Source organism: Podarcis muralis, chromosome 1 (genome assembly GCF_964188315.1).
Source record: "Podarcis muralis chromosome 1, rPodMur119.hap1.1, whole genome shotgun sequence".
NCBI lineage: Eukaryota > Metazoa > Chordata > Lepidosauria > Squamata > Lacertidae > Podarcis > Podarcis muralis.
This window is the reverse complement of record NC_135655.1, coordinates 108,601,525-108,621,794: the sequence shown is the minus strand read 5'-3', so window position 1 is coordinate 108,621,794 and position 20,270 is coordinate 108,601,525. Positions and strand designations below refer to the sequence as shown.

General features: G+C 44.7%; 1 protein-coding gene across 1 annotated transcript in view; it reads left to right on the top strand.

Moving 5' to 3' along the window:
- LOC114605827 (sodium channel protein type 1 subunit alpha) overlaps window positions 1-20,270 on the top strand; it is a 110,646-nt gene that overhangs the window by 21,484 nt on the left and 68,892 nt on the right. The window lies entirely within an intron of this gene.

Here is a 20,270-nt window from a genome sequence, read left to right as displayed (position 1 = left end):
CCTGTACAGGTTGACACTGCAGGTCTCAATTTTCTTCCACATTATCCTGATGCAATGAGGAGAAATGACCCTTTGTGAACGGGAAGATTAATGGAAAGGCATTTGCACATTCAGGTTATAAGTGATAACTCGAATTATCACATCAATAATGTAATAGGCGGACTTGCTCTAAAGTCTATTTGAGGGTATTTAAAAATGCATGGTAGCAGAGCACATTCCAAGCAGAGCACATTGTTGCCTCTTCTTTTTAAAGCACTTCTTGATAACACTTGGCCTGCTGTTTAAAGGCATTTGCTTCTTTGAATTTTTAATTTTTACGCAGTCCAGTTTGGTATCATAAATCTATACAGGGATATTGAAGACAGCAGAAACATACCCCAAAGAGGAAGATGATGCTGTGAATACAGTGGTCTTCATTCTTTAGAAGCTGCAGGAACCACAAGTGGATGTGAATTAGCAAACTGTTCCCAATGGCTTGGATCCTGGTTAGCTCACATAAGGGGGCTTCCCTGCGTTGCTCTGTAAAGCCACTCTTCAAGGTCGGAGGAACATCCGTAACATTGTAGGGTGTGCAGGGCAAGAAAGGGATCCATGGAGCAGCTTTTCAAACGGCTGTAGTGGCAAGAAGAAAGAAAATGGGTGAGCCACTCACACTTCTTGGGCTTCAAGCCAACAGTTTTACTATACAGTGGTACCTCGGGTTACATACACTTCAGGTTACAGTCTCCGCTAACCCAGAAATAGTACCTCGGGTTAAGAACTTTGCTTCAGGATGAGAACAGAAATCGTGCTCCAGTGGCGCAGCAGCAGCAGGAGGCCCCATTACCTAAAGTGGTGCTTCAGGTTTAGAACAGTTTCAGGTTAAGAACAGACCTCCGGAACGCATTAAGTACTTAACCCGAGGTACCACTATATTGTTAATACTGAACAACACTAGTTTCATAACAGGGCAATCCTGCGTATGTCTACTCTTGGTACCATTGAGTACAACGAGACTTAATCAGCCTGTAATGTACATTATTTTTTTAAAAAATTAAAACTCAAGCTATACAATTGGCTTCCAAACCATTTTTGTCAATTTATCCAGCACTCAAAATATTGTCGCTTGCTCTAAGCACTCAGATTTAACTTAATATCTCCTTTAAGCCGAGAGATTTTTAAAATACCAAGCAGTCTATAGATAATTGAAAAAAATACATATATCCTGCTTGCCCTCTCCTAAAAAGAACTTTGAAAGAGCTCTTTTTGCATTTCCCCCACTCTTAGAATTGCAATTGTTTCCATCAATTTATCATAAGGTGGGGGAGGGGTTGCAGATTAACCTCCATGGACTAAATCAAATTAACTTGTGCCCTGGCAAGCTGACATTCTCACAAAGGTGCCATGACTGTGGTATGGCCATTAACACAAAAGCTCTTCATATCTCAGATCACCCCAAAATCCTGTAAATAGGACTATGGCTTTAATAGTTATTAACACACATAAATGGGGAGAGCACACAACACAGAGTCCTTAGATACGTTTTGTGTTGTTTTATGATTGGTTGACATTTAATTATTATCTGCTTTTCTTTCTGATGAGTGGGTTGTGGTTTTAAAATGAAGTTTTATTGTTCTCCACTACGAGATTATTTAAGGATAAGTAATAAATGTTTTAATTGCTTGATTTAATAGTCAGAAAGCAGTGCAAAGATATTTTACTAATGAGAAGGCTGTTGCAGATAAATCAGGGTCCGACCAGCACACTTCTCATGTTAGCCTGGGTGCCCTAGTACATAGAAATGCATTGTGGGAGACAGCAGAACTATTACATACAGTATTTAGGATTTAAGCAAAAAAATTACTTCACTGGTTAAAATCTCTTTTGGGGTGGACCGGAGTGAAGCCTGCTCCACTCTGGTCCACTCACAAAGCACGTCCACCTGGCTTAGCTAGATTGGTCCAAATTTTTAAAAAACTGGCCAATGGGAAAGCCTGTCAAGCAAAGCGGCCAGCCAGGAAGATCCCCAAACTGCTGGTTACCAATGTGGAAGAAGTTCATACTGGATGAAATCCAATGTCACAAGAATAAACATCCACACCTGTGAATGGCTTCTCAATCCTCCTGCAGCAACCTGTACTCCCAAATCTACTCTGGAGGGCCTTCACAGCCCTACATAGCATATTTTGGGGGTACATGGGCGCTAAAGGGGAGAGGAAGGGAAGGTAAGTCCTGTTGCACAAGTGGAAGTCTGTTCTGCTGGTGAAGCAGCACTGTTGGATGTTGCTCATTTTGTGCTGATGTGTAAGATCTGCCAGTGTCATAATCTCAAACTAAAGAACTCAGTGATTTGTAGATTCCCCCCTCCCCCAAATACATCCCTTTTAGGATAATCATGCTAAATGCCAGGCTAAGGAGGATAAACCAATACATACATGCTACAATCAGTTTAGCTCTGTGTCGTAATCCACCTTGGAATACATTAGAAGCATTCCTTAGGGAAAGATTCTCTGCCTGTTATAGAGCGTTGCCCTTTTTTGCTTTGTGGAAAACAGAACTACAGGGGAAATAAGGATCTGCAGTCTACAGAAAACCCCATTTAGAATGTGTTTCATTTGTATTTGTCTTTATATTCATACTAGCCCAATGCCCACAAGATGGCGGAAGTATATTTGGAAATGTGGTCATAAACAGGGCCTGTAGCTGAGTGGGTGAGCCAGCCCTAATTTTATTTCCAGCTGACATCCTCCCTCCTTTCCCTTTGACCCCTGCTTCCTCGTGTGTGTCTCTTTGGGACATTTCTGCCTCAGCTGTCCTCTTACCTCAGACCTGTTATTCCTCCCTCTCTTCCCTTCAGCTGTAGCTCATCCTTTTTTATGGCCCTTTCGGTGAGATGTTAACCAAAATGGGGTGGGTGTGTTGCACATTGTGCTGGTGGGGTGGGTGTCATCAGGAGGGACTGTTGCAATTTGGGTATGTTAGTGCTAGCTACATCTCTCATTGGCTAGTCTCATCTGCAATTGTCCCACTTTCCTTTCCCTTTTCATAGCCTACTTGCCCCCCTTGCAGATCTCCTGCGCCTGTCAGAACTGTAACTGATGCTATTTCCCCCACTCACCAGTTAGTTAGAGCTCAGGTTTTCTATCATGAAAAAAGGTGAACGTACAGAGGAACCTGATTGGTGAATTAATTCATGATGTTATAAGCAGAGCCTGTGTCTGTACCTGACAGGCTAGGGTCCAAGAGCCGCTGACAACTGACTTCTTTAAATCTCCCTCATTGGTTTCCAGTAGCCACCATGTTGATTTTCAACAATGGCTGGAAGATCGATCCACTTCCAGTGCAATGTGAAGGGATAAAAATAGCTGCCAGCACAAAAGCCAAGCATTTTTGTGCTACCAGCCAACCCCCACCCCAGACGCATACACACTCTCGCAAAGGTTTACTTAATATATGGGGCCTTGTTTAGGGTGGGCGGGTGGGGACAGGGCCGTCTTAAGCATATCCAGTGCTGTGGTGCAAAGATCCCTCCAGCGCCCGCCCCTGGCAACCCCAAAACAAGGGAGGGGCAGTGGAAAATGTCCTCTGACTCCCCCACCGCCCTGATGCCCAGCGTGGTGGCAGCGATCAAGCAGGAAAACATGCTGGCGGACACGCTCTCCGGTGTTGGGGCACCTGAGAAGGCGGCCCAGGAAAGCTGCTCACTGCCTTTTGCCAGGAAGCAGGAGGAGGACAACGACCGGGAGCAGGGCTGTCTATAGCAGATGCAGAGGCTTGGGATGGAAGCCATCCTAAGCCTCTGTGGGGATCGCTCTCCTCCTGTGGAGGAGAAGGGAAGGAAGCTGCAGGCCCGCCAGCCATATAGTTGGCAGGGCACAGCTGGCGGGCATGCAAGGAAAGGGAAGGCTGCTGGCAAAGCCACACAGCCCCCCAATCACTAGGGCACCCCTGAGAGGCCGGCGCCCTGGCGCAACAAACCACTAAGACCAATGGGAAAGACGGCTCTGGGTGGGGATGGCTGCTATCTTGGGTGACCAGAGCCACAAGGCTTGCCCCCCTATGGCCTACTACAAACCCTAAAAGCCTAGCATTGTAAGAGGAAGGAGGGCTGATTGGATGGCACCTTACCCCTCAATCCCGGAGGCACTGCTACCTTGAGAATTACACCCCCACACCACACACACACATGCCACACACACAGCTATACTTTGGAGAAGGAGCACATTTCAATACATCCTTTTAGGGTGAAAACTCAGGCTGTTACTTTCCTAACAGTCTCCGATCGTAGCAGTTCATGAAGGAGGCAAGTGACATACTCCTACAGAGACACCTGGAATATTATTATAGAAGCAGTTCCATAGGTGTCTGGTACAGATGATATCCGAACAGCTCTTAGAGCTTGATTGACTAAACAGAGGCACATAAGCAGCTGCCTTATGCTGAGTCAGAGCACAGCTAGCTCAGTCTTGTCAACATTGACTGCCAGCAGCCCTCCTGGGTTTCAGATAGGGGACATTCCCACCCCTATCGGGAGATGCCAGGGATTGAAACGGTGACCTTTTTGTGTGCAAAGCATGTGCTCTGCCATGGAGCTATGAACCCTCCTCTGAAAGGAGTTGCCTCTGCCCCCTTGTGCTTGACTTTTGGACATGCTCCCCATGGTAATAGATTTAACCTTGGACCTCAATCTTTCCTGCATTCCCCAGAATTCTCTCTTTGGTCACCTTCTACATACTTTCAGCTTGGCTCATTTTCTTATCTCCACTCTTGTTCCTATAAACTTAACCACATGATTCATGAATTGAAGACATAGCAGGGTCACACTGCTGGCCACCCCCAGACACGGTGGCATTCTTGAGTCTAGGTTGCGTTTACAGATGCGCTGCTCCCCCTGCGACGCTTGAAGGAGGCCTCTCTTTGTACACAACCTAGACTCGTCCAGACAGCCATGAAAGATACTGGTAGGCCTCACTCCTAACTGCTTGCTGATGCTGAAGCTGTTTTAACAAAACTATTGTTTGCATTTTCCAGGCAGCTTGGAGAATCTTACAGGGTGAAATACAAAAGTGACAGATAGAACTAAATATCGTTCTTTTGGAGCAGCAAGCAAAATGCATTTTTACATACCCTCGAATTTGTTGTAAAAAGAAAATGTTCTGGGTGGAATGTGTCTCTCTTCCTCCCCCAACATGCACCCTGATATTTAGCATACTGCTTTATTCTACCGACAAGTCTTACTTGAAAGAACAAAGCAAATTTCTGAAGGCCGGAATAATCAGTTGCTTTAAAAATTAACTAGGTTAGCTTTTTCTCCATCAAAGACGAGAGACCCTTGTTTCAAAAAAGAAAAGAAAAGTTCTAAGAAAAAGTTAGCATGTGCTTGGAAGTTACCATTGTTAACATGCTGTCAATAATATATTTCATGTGAAAGGGTTTTTAGAAATGTTAACACATGAAGGCTGTGAGAGCCTGGAAGCCAAACCATAGAGTAGTTGGGGGATTGAAGAATATCAGTCCATCCAGTGCTCTGAATCACTCCTGACACAATCCCTTAGGTGAAATCCAAAGGTCTGATCCAGCAGAGAATGCAAAAGCTAAAATCTTAACATCAGCTGTTTGGTGGGGAAAGGGCCCAAGGGAAGCCAATCCAGCTCACTGGTGTTCCTCTGGAGCAGCTGATAGGTGAAATTTTAGCTTTCTTTAAAGGGCTACACAAAGTGGACTGTGCATACAGCACACATATATATCCATCTATTGAGGATAAATACTGGCTTCTAAAAGTATATAGCTCCTAGCTGGGTTAAGGGATCAATCAACAGACAGTGCCTGTAGTTATTAGCAATGGATGTTCGTTTTGGTTTCTCATTTTTAATTTCAGCTTATTTTAAAAAAAGAGAGAAAGCCCTGCTGAAAATACACCAGTATTTGTTTACAAATTTCTACTTACATACATATTTTTGCAAAGCAATTTTGCCCAACTAATTTCACTGATACGTACGTTTTTGTCACACTTTAGCCAACTGTATGAATTTTGATCCAATGCTTGTCTGGAGAACTGTATTGCAAAATTTGGAGAAATGTGGATTTTGAAGAATGATCATGTTTCAATTTATTTATTTTTCAGAAAGTGCGAATTCAGTGTGAATCAGTTTATTTATTTTTGCCCCGTCCATAGCTATATTGTCATAGCAATTTGTAGTACTCCAGGTTTTCATATGGCCAGGTGAAGAGATCATACTGAAGAAAAGGAAGCTTGTTTAACATACAATATGGGAAATAGGTCCAAACTTTCAGGACTATGTGTATGTCCCACCCCTACACAAATGCATTCAGGATAAGTTATATATATTAAGCACATATATTTGCTAATTTTGAATCACCTATTGTGCTTCAGGTTTTTCAAATAAGACTAAAATAAAAAAGAGGAAGACAAGAACTCAGGAATTGAAGGAGGGATGAATTTGAAGATTGGGGATGGTGAGGGTATTTATATTCTGAAGGTCATAGAATCATAGACACATAGAACTGTGAAGTTGGAAAGGACCGAAAAGGTCTTCTAGTCCAGCTCTCTGCAATGCAGGAATTGCAGCTAAAGAATCTTTGACAGATGGCCATCCAATCTGTTTAAAAACCTCCAGTGAAGGAGAGTCCACCATTTCTGGGATAGTATATTCCACTGCTCAACAGCTCTTACTGTCAGAAAGTTCTTCATTATGATAAGTTGCAATCTCCTTTCATGTAAGGTCTGTAGCTCAGCGGAGATGCAGGAGAAGAGCTACGTTCTTCTCACACAAGTGGGGGATAGTAGGAAACTTTGGCTGGATAGCCAACGAATGCATTATTCCCATTACCAGCTGGTCTTGCAAATGCACCAGGCAACACAAGGAGATACAGCGAGAAATCCTGCTGTAGGACTTTAATGTTGTTGTTTAGTCGTTTAGTCGTGTCCGACTCTTCGTGACCCCATGGACGAGAGCACGCCAGGCACTCCTGTCTTCCACTGCCTCCCGCAGTTTGGTCAGACTCATGCTGGTAGCTTCGAGAACACTGTCCAGCCATCTCGTCCTCCGTCGTCCCCTTCTCCTTGTGCCCTCAATCTTTCCCAACATCAGGGACTTTTCCAGGGAGTCTTCTCTTCTCATGAGGTGGCCAAAGTATTGGAGTCTCAGCTTCAGGATCTGTCCTTCCAGTGAGCACTCAGGGCTGATTTCCTTAAGAATGGATAGGTTTGTTCTTCTTGCAGTCCATGGGACTCTCAAGAGTCTCCTCCAGCACCATAATTCAAAAGCATCAATTCTTCGGCGATCAGCCTTCTTTATGGTCCAGCTCTCACTTCCATACATCACAACTGGGAAAACCATAGCTTTAACTATACGGACCTTTGTTGGCAAGGTGATGAGGACTTTAATAGCAATACTCAATTAGGGGCAAGGACGATGCTGTGAAAGCAAATACCACAGGGGGTTGGACTAGATGATCCTCAGGGTCCCGTCCAACTCTACAATTTTATGATTCTGTTATATAAATTCATATATTAGTGAAAATACCATACATAAATCAGGGAAATTGGTTTTCAAACATTACTATATTTATCAAAACTGCACACAGATGTGTGTATTAGAAGTGCAAACTAAAATGTTGGTGTGGAAATTAGGAGAGCTAAACTCAAGATTGAAAAAATAAGAAAGAGGGAGACACTGACATTGAGAGATTTGCCAGTCCCCAGGTGTCACACCAGTGTCTTCTGCTTTCCTTCCCACCTTCATCCTGTTAATTTGTCTTGCACTGTATCAGTTCTGACAAGACCCTGCAAGGTGTCACCCCTGTTGTACATGGAGTGCTGCCACCATTCCTTTGCCCATCTCCATTTTCTTTGCCTCGGAGACCAGGTTCAAATTCCCACTTGGCCATGAGGCTCACTGGGCCAGCCACTGCCCCTTAGCCTAGCCTATGTCAAGGTTGTTGTTTTGAGGACTAAATGCAGAGAGGGAGAACCATGTGTGCCACCTTGAGCTCCTTGGAGGAGAGGGTAGGCTAGAAATGCAATAAAGAAGTAAACCCAAAGCAATGCACCTCTTGCATAGTGCCAACTCCAGCTGTTCTCTCACCTAATCCATAGACCAGACTACAACTCCCATTACCCAGGCTCAGGAGAGCCACAAGTCCCTAGCATCCTGCCATTGACCATCTGTAGACAGTGTGGCCACACTTCTGCCCAGAAAGCTCTGGCTCTTTAGAGGTCCAGAGCTGTCCCATTTCTTGATTTTTTTCTCTAGCTAAAACCTGATGACTGTTGCAACCACAGACCAGGTTTGCTTCATAGCTGTCACTATGAATTTGATGCCATAGCTAAATTGAAGGAAAACTCTGCTGAATAGTATGTGACAGCCATGAAAACTCAGCATAAACCTCACAGTACTGATGGACAGGTTTTACACTTGAGATTGAAAAATCCAGTTGGATTTCTCTATATATGGTACCAATGTCCCATTTTGCAGCTCCTTTGCCATTTTTATTATGCTTCACTCAGAATGGTTTATTTCTCTTTGTGCAAGATCACAGATAACATGAATGTTGCGGGCTCAGTTCAAACAACATATCAATCCAGTGTTTGTACTAACCCCAAACCTTGGTTTGACCGTCCAAAACAGGCAAACCAGAGCTGTGTATTACATTTACTGCCTGCTCAGCATTCATCTTCAGCTGCAGTGGCTTCTAAAGGCTGAATAACAGCTGTAACTATTGTTTGTCAATTCAGACATCATGGTTTGCTTCAACACATTGTTTGTAGCACTGGCTTGCTGGTCAATTGCAGACAATGGATTGCCCATTCAGAAGGCAACATCACACTAAAATTTTGTTAAGCTTGACACGATGAACTGAATTAGTCACTATGCTTGTCTTCCTTTCACCAATTATTTCCATAAGTAGGATTTCTGGAAGAATCTAAAAATGGACAAGCCTGATCCTAATCTGTAATTGGTACACTGAATACAGACATGTGTACTGAAAACTGTTTTTTCCTTTCTGTAAAGGTCAACAAGGCACAGCACACTTTTAGCCTGCCTAAAGGCAAGGGCAAATCTTGCTCCAGTTCCTTGCCACATCTGAAATGCATTAGAAGTAAGAAATAAAATCCTTAGTGGTCACCTAAAAACCAACATGAAACTTGACCCTTGAATCCAGGCAAGGAGGCAGAATGACAACTCCGTATTTGTGAATTTGTACACTACGATGAATGAGAGCAAATGTAGCAGGTAAATAATGTAACTGGAGGTGATAGAAAACTTTATCAATTGAGTTCCCAAATTTTTCTTGAGCAGATTGTCCTTATATTTTAATACAGGCTTGATGATAGTATTTGCCTAGCCACCTGTGATGAATGAACTTGATCCACATATTGTAACACTTCAAATCCATAGCTTCCTAATAATTTTATTATTTACACACCGCCCATCTGGCTGGGTTTCCCCAGCCACTCTGGGCGGTTTACAGCATATATCAAAACATAACAAAACATCAAACCACTACCGAGAAGGCCCTCTGCCTGGTTCCCTGTAACTTCACTTATCGCAGTGAGGAAACCAGCAGAAGACCCTTGGAGCTGGACCCCAGTGTCTGGGCTGAACAATGGGGGAGGCGATGCTCCTTCAGGTATACTGGGCCGAGGCCGTTTAGGGCTTTAAAGGTCAGCACCAACACTTTGAATTGTGATCGGAAACACACGGGGAGCCAGTAAAGATCCTTTGGGACCAGTGTTATATGGTCCCGATGGCCACTCCTAGTCACCAGTCTAGCTGCCGCATTCTGGATTTGTTGTAGTTTTCGAGTCACCTTCAAAGGTAGCCCCACACAGAGCGCATTGCAGTAGTCCAAGCTGGAGATAACCAGGTCATGCACCACTCTGGCAAGACAGTCTGCAGGCAGACAGGGTCTCAGCCTGCGTACCTGGTAGAGCTGGTAGACAGCTGCCCTGGACACAGAATTGACCTGTGCCTCCATGGACAGCTCTGAGTCCAAAATGACTCCCAGGCTGCGCACCTGATCATTCAGGGGCACAGTTACCCCATTCAAGACCAGGGAGTCCACACTTCTACTTATTTACGGCACTTCCACATGGTTCCTTATTAAGGACTCTGTGCTGCTCATACAGGCAAGTTTTTTGCAGCATCCACACATTGTCCCACATCAGAATGTTATCTCATATTACACACACACGCGCGCACACACACACACACGCACACACACACACACACACCATCTAACACAGAATTACTGTTTCTATTGTTTGCAGTTGTCGTCTTCTTTCATTTACTGGGTTTTCTGCAGAAATGGTAAATCTGGATTAAATAGGAAAATAATACTATGTGGCATTTTGATGAGCAGCTTCAAGTCTACAATATACTACCACAGGGAACCACCTTTCTGTATACACTGACACCTGCAGCCCTCATACTCACAACACACACCCTGCCTACACTAAGGTTGCAATCCTGGGAGCATGTCCTGAGGAACTCATGGGATTCAATTCTAAGTAGGCATATGTAGGATTGTGCTGTCAGTCTCAAGGCTTGATGCAGTTCTAATCACACCACCTTTTCCCTTCTTTCCACCTCTTCCCACTAACAACCCTTTCCACACTGGGCCTTGTGTGGTACATCTTAATAAACAACAACACCCAAGCAATCAAAACGCTCACAATAATGCCATTAACACCATAGCAGCTCAGCCATTAGTTAGATGAAATTAATGTCAAGAAAAATGATGCCAGAGCTAAAACAGCCATTATCGGTGGAGATATCAGATATGCAATCTTCATTTGTCTTAATGTTTTGTTTTGTTGGGAGAGGTCAGATTTACAAAACCTTTACAAACAATTACAGAGATAAAGGCTTGACACACAAGTAATAGTTTATGCAAAATTAGGTCAAAATATTTCAGCTTTTGTATGCTATTGGGTGACCAATTTCTAAAGTTAAACCACAACTAAAAAGTAGATTGTAAAACCTTGCAGGGCCTAAGATTATGGTGGGAATAATTCTGAGTATGGAGGTTGTTTTTCTGCCATTGTAATTATCTACATATGGTTAGTTAAAGGCATCCCTGTACATAATCTGTAGCAACGTTTGAATTGTTTTGGCTCTAGTCCATATAGAGTCCCTGCAGCCCTGTGCTCCTAGCCCTTTTGTTAGAAGCTAAAATGTGAGGGGAAAGCTGAGGGCAGACTGAATCCTTGCCCAACAACCAATCAGCAAGTTTACAGCTCTTTACACATGCAGGCGTGGGACGCGGGTGGCGCTGTGGGTTAAACCACAGAGCCTAGGGCTTGCCAATCAGAAGATCAGTGGTTCGAATCCCCACGATGGGGTGAGCTCCCATTGCTCGGTCCCTGCTCCTGCCAACCTAGCAGTTCAAAAGCACGTCAAAGTGCAAGTAGATAAATAGGTACCGCTCTGGCAGGAAAGTAAACAGCGTTTCCGTGCACTGCTCTGGTTTGCCAGAAGCGGCTTAGTCATGCTGGCCACATGACCCAGAAGCTGTATGCCGGCTCCCTCGGCCAATAAAGCAAGATGAGTGCCGCAACCCCAGAGTCGGTCGTGGCTGGACCTAATGGTCAGGGGTTCCTTTACCTTACACATGCAGGACTTTGCCTACCTAAGCAAACTCACACAGAAGTCCACTTTCATTCTCACATAACCCCTAGGACAGAAGTGGTCAATCTCCAGGCCACATGCAGCCTCACCTTAGCCCCAATGGTTGCCTCTCAGCCACTGAAATTGCCATCAAATCGAGTCCCGTCACTACAACACTTAATAGTGCTGCCACCAATTAGTCCATTAGCTGCTGACCCACCACCGAAGAGTTATATCTCCTGTTTATTTGTTACCTTCCTTGGCTTCTTCCTACCAGTTTCCAGCAGGAACAAACAAAGATGCATGCGTTATTTTAATATGTGTGATAGGAAGGTTCAACGTTAATGATCCTCGCCAAAAATAGTACAAAAATGGTTATTTATGCTGCGCAGCATTATGTTTTACAACACCCTCCCCCCACCCCACCTCACAAAACCCCACAAATACAGATATTGCTACAATACCTAATATCCTACATTCAGCGCCCAGGCTTCCACATGCTTTGCTAACTTGTCATGCATGTGCACTGCCAGGCAAGTGATGACAACTTTTGTTGGCATTGATAGCCTTGCTCACCTGTCATGGGTCAAAGTTTGGCTCGCAAACCCCACTTTTCCAGCCAAAAGCATATAAAAGTTAAAAGATGGAGCCTATAAAAATTGTCTGAGGAGGACAGTACCTCAACAGAATGGCTCTCATTTTGCAATCAGGGATGCTTAAGAAAGACAAGCCCTCAAGGCATTTCAGTGCACATATGCTCTTAGAACTCCATGTGTGCCCACACATGCCTAACCACTAGTCAGGAACCTGGCCTTTATGGTTATCAGACAGAATTATAGTGCAGAAAAGTGCAGAAAAGACTGCTCTAATTGACAACGGATTGTGAAAGGTGTGCTGTCCTGTTAAACCCTTTGATTGCATTTTCTTCTTAATAAGTATCACTTGCTGAAAACTCTTGTTTCATCACGCTTCCATCTCATGCTTTGCCAACATCAAAACAGTCACCCTTTCCAATGGGGGGGGGGTGCAAACACATTAATAAATCTGATTTTAAAAATAATACTGCACAGAAATATTCAGCATTTCTATGTACAGGCATTCTGCCTTAAAATGCTTTCCCCCCCCCCACCCCTTAAGTTCAATGTGGTTTTATTTTTTAAAAGCCTTACGTACTGCTGAACCCTTTAAAAAATAGTTGCCGTTATTTGTTCTGTTGCTCCTGAAACACAATTAAAAATTTATCCAAAGTAAATAAATTAAAACCCACCACTCATTACTATTAACAGTTTATCACAATGTACAGTCCAGAACACAATATCAGCACCTGCCCTTATTTTTTGGGTCTTTTTAGGAGCCAACTTATTAAGATACATCTCATGCAGATTTACAACGCAATGCGTTTCACTGAAAATAAATAGAATAGTGCAGTACATCAAAAGGAAATAAATGCAGAGTATTTGCCTTGCTTGTAGAAGTTGCCCTTGCCAAGATCCGTCCGCATTCAACAGCTGTCAGCCTGATGCTTTTCTTCAAGCCAATCCCTAGAAAAGCCATTTCCTCCTTTCTCTGTAAACCTAATACATCATCAACAGGGTGGGGCAGAAACATCAGCTTTTGCTGTTGTGGCTCGGAGTTAACCATTTGATGTCAGAACCAAATTAAGTGCTAATTAGCATGGTGGGCAGAGGAGAAGGGGTACTCAGAAATATCTTCAATAACTTTTTGCACAGTGTGAATAGCAGGGTAGGGTTTTGGGCAGCAACAGGAGCGCCACACATAAGGGGCTCTGAATATTTAGTCGGTCATTTTCTGCAGATCACTTTTATCAGGAAACAATCACAATTCTTAAGCCTGAATACAAACGTAGAAATTCTACAAGTGAAGGTCTTCCCGTCACTTATTTCCACAACACTGTGTCTACTATTTCCGTGTATGACACTGAAATATAAAGTCATGTTAGCTGGGCCAGTAATAGAATGGCAGCCCTACCCATAATGAGTCCCATGTGTGGCTGCATCACAAATTAATGCATTGTGGCCAGTATGTTCTCTGCTATGGGATCTTGTCTATGGCAAGCTGCCTTCTTTAGGTTCCTTGTTCTTGGTTGCATCTTTTGGAACATGAGTGAGATCTTACAGCAACACTCTCATTTTCTTGTTTGCTGCTATGGAAGAAGGAACTTCAAGCTTTGGAGGGGGTTGTGTTTAAGTTGCTTGGTCTTGGTTGTTAGTGCTTCTGCCAACCCTGAGCAGTGCAGGAGATCACAGGTGACCAGAGCAAATACTGAGCAGGAGGCCCAGACCAGCTGGGGAGCTGTCCAGGAGAAACTGAATGGCTTTGCCATGAGGCCTGGATCAGCAGGGGAGCTGTCCAGCACAATCCTGGCACCCAGAGCTGGGTCAGCAGAGCTGTGGCACCAGCAACAAGCATCTTGGGGTTGGCAGTTTTATAGTAGACCGGGTGGGCCTGCTTCTTCCTGGATCTTCTCGGGGTTCTGGCCCAAAATATGAATGGGATCGTCTTTCTTCTGGATAGGCCAAAACTGGGTGGCTGAATGAACACTTTGAGGCTGAATCTGAGCTTTGCCACAGGCCAGTTGTTGCCACTGCTGTTGCAATCCTGAGGGTGATGCGCAAAGGTATAGAGGCAGAATGGGGGTCCCAAAGGGGGGGGGCTCCTCAGGCACTGCATCATCTGCAGCTGTCCCTCAAGAGGAATGGACACTTCAGAGTCAGTGTACGTGCTGGATGCTGCTGCACAATTATGATGTCCTATTTGGAGGACATCTCAGCTGGTCTGAGGTCTAAATATCAGCAGGCATTGTCAAGCTACAACAGAGCAGTTAGCTGCAAGCAGAATTATTCTGTTCAATCCTTTTATGTTTGGACAAGAGGGCTGGTGGAAGGGATCATTTGGGGCAGGAATGGGGAATCTGTGGCCTTCCAGTTGCTGTGAGCTCCAGCTCCCGTCAGCCCCAGCCAAGCATACCTCGTGGTCAGAGATCATAGGAGGTGCAGCTCAGCAACATATGGAGGGCCATAGGTTCCCCATCCCTGATTTTATGGAGAAGAACTATTTAAACAAATATTGTTATAGGTTCAGAGATACAGTGGTACCTCAGGTTAAGTACTTAATTCATTCCAGAGGTCCGTACTTAACCTGAAACTGTTCTTAACCTGAAGCACCACTTTGGCTAATGGGGCCTCCTGCTGCTGCTGTGCCGCCGGAGCACGATTTCTGTTCTCATCCTGAAGCAAAGTTCTTAACCTGAAGCACTATTTCTGGGTTAGCAGAGTCTGTAACCTGAAGCGTATGTAACCCGAGGTACCACTGTAGTAGAGTTTTTGAAGGAACAGGCTTATTTATCATACATAAAAGGGGGGCGGACCTTTGGTTCAAGTGTATTGTTCTTGTAAAAATATTCTGGTTATTTCACAATGTCATTTGTTAATACAGCACTCACAACAACGGCACATTCCTTATGCAGTACAATAATAAGGAAGAGATCCTCCAGAGGTGAAGTGAAACTCAGAGGATGGCAATGGGGGGACGGGGACTATTCAGTGGTGGCCTGTAGAATTAAATCAAGGTTAGAACTTTTTCCAACAAGGCATTTAAACAGGGTTGGTTGTTTTTTTTTTTTTTTTTTTTTTTTTTGCCATATTTAACTATATTAGCATCTTTTTATCAGCCAGTCTTTTTACTATTCTTTATTAAAATGGCTCAATCTGACAGGGACTTCTGCTTGCATTTGTGTTTGAGCTCCAAGAGGGGATTTTGCTGTTCGTTGGTGACTTGTGAAAATTAGTTACGGTGTTCTTGTAGTTTGTATTTGTTGCACTGTGTGGTTGCTTTAATTTGTAAGCAGAGATTGTGGGATCTACTTCGTCCTTTGCTGGAACCCTGAGATCTATAATGGCTTGGAGGACACAGAATTAAGGCACAGGGTACCTCTAGGCTCATATTTCCGTCACACACAAATATCACTCCTGGTTTCCCATGCAAGCTCTCCTCACCTCAGCAGCCTGATTTAGAAAGGTAGAAAAGTTCTATTACTTGTTGTTAAATGAGTGAGAGTCAGTTTCATCCATGGAGTCCAGTCAGGCACTCAATTAACTTCAAAGATCAGGGGCGGAGCCTGCCACCATAACAATACCTCCCGGTTATCAAGCCAAAATCATCTAGAAGATTTGGGTGAGACCATAAAGAAGTGCAAATGAAGTGTGCTTCTTTCTTACTTAATGCTCTCTCTTTTCCCACTGTATGCCCAGGGTGCAAATAGCTATGGTCTTAACCACCAAGCCTCTTGAGCTTGCCAATCAGAAGGTCAGTGGTTTGAATCCCTGTGACAGGGTGAGCTCCTGTTGCTCTGTCCCATCTCCTGCCAACCTTGTAGTTCAAAAGCATACCAGTGCAAGTAGAAAAATAGGTACTGCTGTGGAGGGAAGGTAAACGGCATTTCTGGGTGCCCTGGTTTTCGTCACAGTGTTCCGTTGTGGCAGAAGCGGTTTAGTCATGACCCAGAAAGCTGTCTGTGGACAAACACTGGCTCCCTTGGCCTGAAAGTGAGATGAGCGCCACATCCCATAGTCGCCTTTGACTGGATTTAACCATTCAGGGGTCCTTTACCTTTACCTTACCAGTATTTCAACTAAAGCTGTACTTCAGATCAGAGGACGGGCGGGGTATAATAACATCTAATAAATAAATAAATAAAACCAGAAGAGACCTAGGGTGTGGCTAACTCTCTGGAATCTCAATTTGTGGCTAGATTCAGTCTGTTTCTCTGCCTAACAAATCAAGAGGAAAGTTAATTTAAGAAACGTAGCAGAGATGTTTAGTGCCATAAGCAGTGCCCTAATTGCAATTCTTAGTAGCAGCAATAATGTATTGATTGCTTTGAAATTAGTTAGGTGAGTAGTGAGAGCTGTGACTGTAGTTAACAACTTGAAACTTGCTGACTGTAGGCAGTTGTGTGGACAGCATCGTGGGGCTGTGCCACTCACTTGACCTCCCTCCAGCTGAGTTGCATCCTGGAATGGAGAGGGGAGGGAAGAAATAGTGGTGAAGTTGGTGTGGTACAAACACGCCAGCAGGAGCACCAGATTGGCTCCGCAAACGTGTTTGTACCTCACCTCTGGCTGCCTTTCCCCCTCTCCATCCCAGAATGCAGCAGCAACTCAGCCAGAGGGAGGTCAGATGAGCGGCACAGCCCTACCATGCCATCTGCTACTACTGATGGTTGGTGGCTGGTTATTGGCATCCATCTGCCTCAAGAAGCAATGGAGTGTGCCTCCAGGGGTGAAGTCAAGCTGCTGGGTTAGCAGTACCAAAGTGATCTTCAATGGTACACAAACCTGGGTGGTGTGTACTGAGGTCCTGGGCTGCCCAGATGATAAGGCCCCTCTTTCAGTCTCCACTCATGTGGTCCAGAGGAAAGCAGAGTGATACATTTGGCACCAGCTTGGCTGCAGGAGTTGCCGGAAGGAGGTGTACAAGGTGCCACCCAACTGTCTTAGGGACTCTACTCTGGATTTGTGTAGGGTTTACTCCTTAGCCTTCTCCCGAAGATATCCTGATGGTAGGGCAAAAGTAAAAGAAGGGAAACTGAAGCCTCTTTGTTTGGGATGCAAACAAGGAGGTATAGCGGAATAGCTCTAGAAGATGCAGAAGTAACTTTGCAGAGCTGCTGTTCAAGCAAAGTAGAAAAGCAGAGGCAAACTATAGAGATCAAATGAAAAAATCTTCTCAGTAGTTATGCCTTCTGGGAGTGAAAACAGGTGAGCTTTTAAAAATGGTGCTTCATGTAGTCATGTGAGTAGCATCCCCATGTGACAATAAAGACCTTACCTCATCCTCGTTTCTATGGTGCCAGGGAGATATGGTCAAATTCCCCTACATATGGAGACATTCTATTCCTCTGTGGCTTTTTAACTGGCTATGTGGACCTTCTGCACTCAAAGCATATGATCAAGCCAATAAGCCATGGCCCCTTTCATTTTATTGATGCTTCAGTACTATCTAAATTAAGCCATGGAAACGAGAAGCACCCCGTTTTCCTGCAATTCTTTCTCCTAAGCAGAAACAGTCTAATTAGCTCTGCCTTTTTTTTTTGCACCTCCTGAAATGAATGCTACATCCCAAATCAGATTCTGGCCTCTGATGCTTTGGAACAGCAAGAATTAAAGCAAAGTCTGTTAAAATGACAGCCTCTTTTTTCCATGGTGAATCATATTGCAAAAACTGCAGCGTCATTTCTACAGTAGATGGGTAGCTTCATGCCAGTTTATTAACCCTTTCTTCCTAAGCCTTTATCATTCTCCCCCCCCCCCCCTTTTAAAGACACATCGTCTTATCCTGGATAGAATGTACATAATATTACAAGTTAGTAATCTTCTTCTAAAGAATCCGCAGCATTACATGCTTTCCTCTAAACAGGCATTTTGAAACAGCAGGGGAGAAGGGGAGAGAGGAAAGGGCTGCTGGCACTGCTGTAAGGTTTGGGTGTCAAGTTTGCAAATTGCTCGGCAGCTGTTGTGTAAGAGGAGCCACAGTGAAGAGGGTTGTGATCTCCCAGTTGCAAGGGACTTCCATGGTTGCTTAAAAAAAAAATATCTGAAAAGGAGGCAAGCGTCACTCAGTCGCTGCCTTGAAAAGATCTCAAGCACAAGCTTCTCCCCACTGCAGTCATTTGCTGCAGGAGGAGCACTGCAGAAAAACGCGCATCAGTCTGGCAGCAACAACTGAGCAGACCTTTTTCCCTGGGAAACGTCGCTGCTCGGATGCAGCGATCTTGTTGGCGCTGTGCGATCCCACCCACTGATGTATTTTTAAATAACGGCAACACCCTTATCAGATTAAAAAGTACTGGCCCGTTTCTGTTTCCTATGCCATCGTGCATTTGGAAGCGCACTACTGTAACTAATAGGGAGGAGGATAGAATCTAGGTGCAGGTGAAGCCTGTGAAAACGTAACGGCAATGTAACTGCTTACTCTCACCTCTATGTACGTATCAGTCCGTCTTGTTGATTATCCCGTGTGATATGCATTCTTTTACGCCCCAGATCTATAAGCAGCTGTTGTTCTGGCAATGCATAAAAGCAAGTGCTAGAATCTAGATACCAGGCGTAGCCCCAAAACAGCAACCTCCATCTACACGGCTCCTCTAGCAATTGCACATTTTGTCTGGCACAGCATAGCATCACATGCTCCAGCCTCCCCTATTAATTTACAGGGGACAGTCCCTGTATTATTGTCCCTTGCAAGTCACTGTCCCTATCTTTGCCTTGGGCCTGGAGTTGTCATTTGTCAGAATCTTTGGAAGTGACACTTCTGAGTTGGGGGGACAGATATATTCATCTTCAGTGCCCCTACCTATTGCCATGGGTTTCATATCAAATTTCATAGAATCGTAGAGGGTCGTCTAGTCCAACCCCCTGCAATGCAGGAATCTCAGCTAAAGCATCCATGACAGGTGGCCATCCAACCTCTGCTTAAAAGCCTCCAAGGAAGGAGAGTCGACAACCTCCCAAGGGAGTCTGTTCCACTGTCAAACAGCTCTTACTGTCAGAAAGTTCTTCCTGACGTTTAGTAGGAATCTCTTTTCTTGTAACTTGAATCCATTGGTTTGGGGCTCAGCCTCTGGAGCAGGAGAAAAGAAGCTTGCCCCATCCTCCATGTAACAACCCTTAAGACAGGCATAGGCAAACTCAGCCCTCCAGATGTTTTGGGACTACAGTTCCCACCATCCCTGACCACTGGTCCTGTTAGCTAGGGATGATGGGAGTCGTAGGCCAAAAACATCTGGAGGGCCGAGTTTGCCTATGCCTGCCTTAAGATATTTGAAGGTGGCTATCGTATCTCCTCTCCATCTCCTCTTTTCCATGCTAAACATACCCAACTTCCTTAACCGTTCCTCATAAGGCTTGGTTTCCAGACCCTTGATCATCTTAGTTGCCCCCCTCTGCACATGTCCCAACTTGTCAACATCCTTCTTAAATTGTGGTGCCCAGAACTAGATACAGTATTCCAAGTGTGGTCTGACCAAGACAGAATATAGAGGGACTCTTTCTTCCCTTGATCAGGACACTATACTTGTTGATGCAGCCTAGAATAGCATTAGCATTTATTTATTTTAGCTGTTGCTTCACACTGTTGACTCATGTTAAGCTTGTGAGCTACTAAGACCCCTAGGTCCTTTTCACATATACATATACATATACTAGGGACGCGGGTGGTGCTGTGGGTTAAACCACAGAGCCTAGGGCTTGCCAATCAGAAGGTCGGCGGTTCGAATCCCCGCGACGGGGTGAGCTCCCATTGCTCGGTCCCTGCTCCTGCCAACCTAGCAGTTCGAAAGCACATCAAAGTGTAAGTAGATAAATAGGTACCGCTCCGGCAGGAAGGTAAACAGTGTTTCCATGCGCTGCTCTGGTTTGCCGGAAGCGGCTTAGTCATGCTGGCCACAAGACCCAGAAGCTGTACACCGGCTCCCTCGGCCAGGGAAGGTGAGCGCTGCAACCCCAGAGTCGTCTGCGACTGGACCTAGTGGTCAGGGGTCCCTTTACCTTTACCTTTACTAGTAAGCCAGGTGTCCCCCATCTTATATTTGGGTTCTGTGAGTAGAGCTATCAGAAGTAGCTCCCTGTGGGAAGCAAG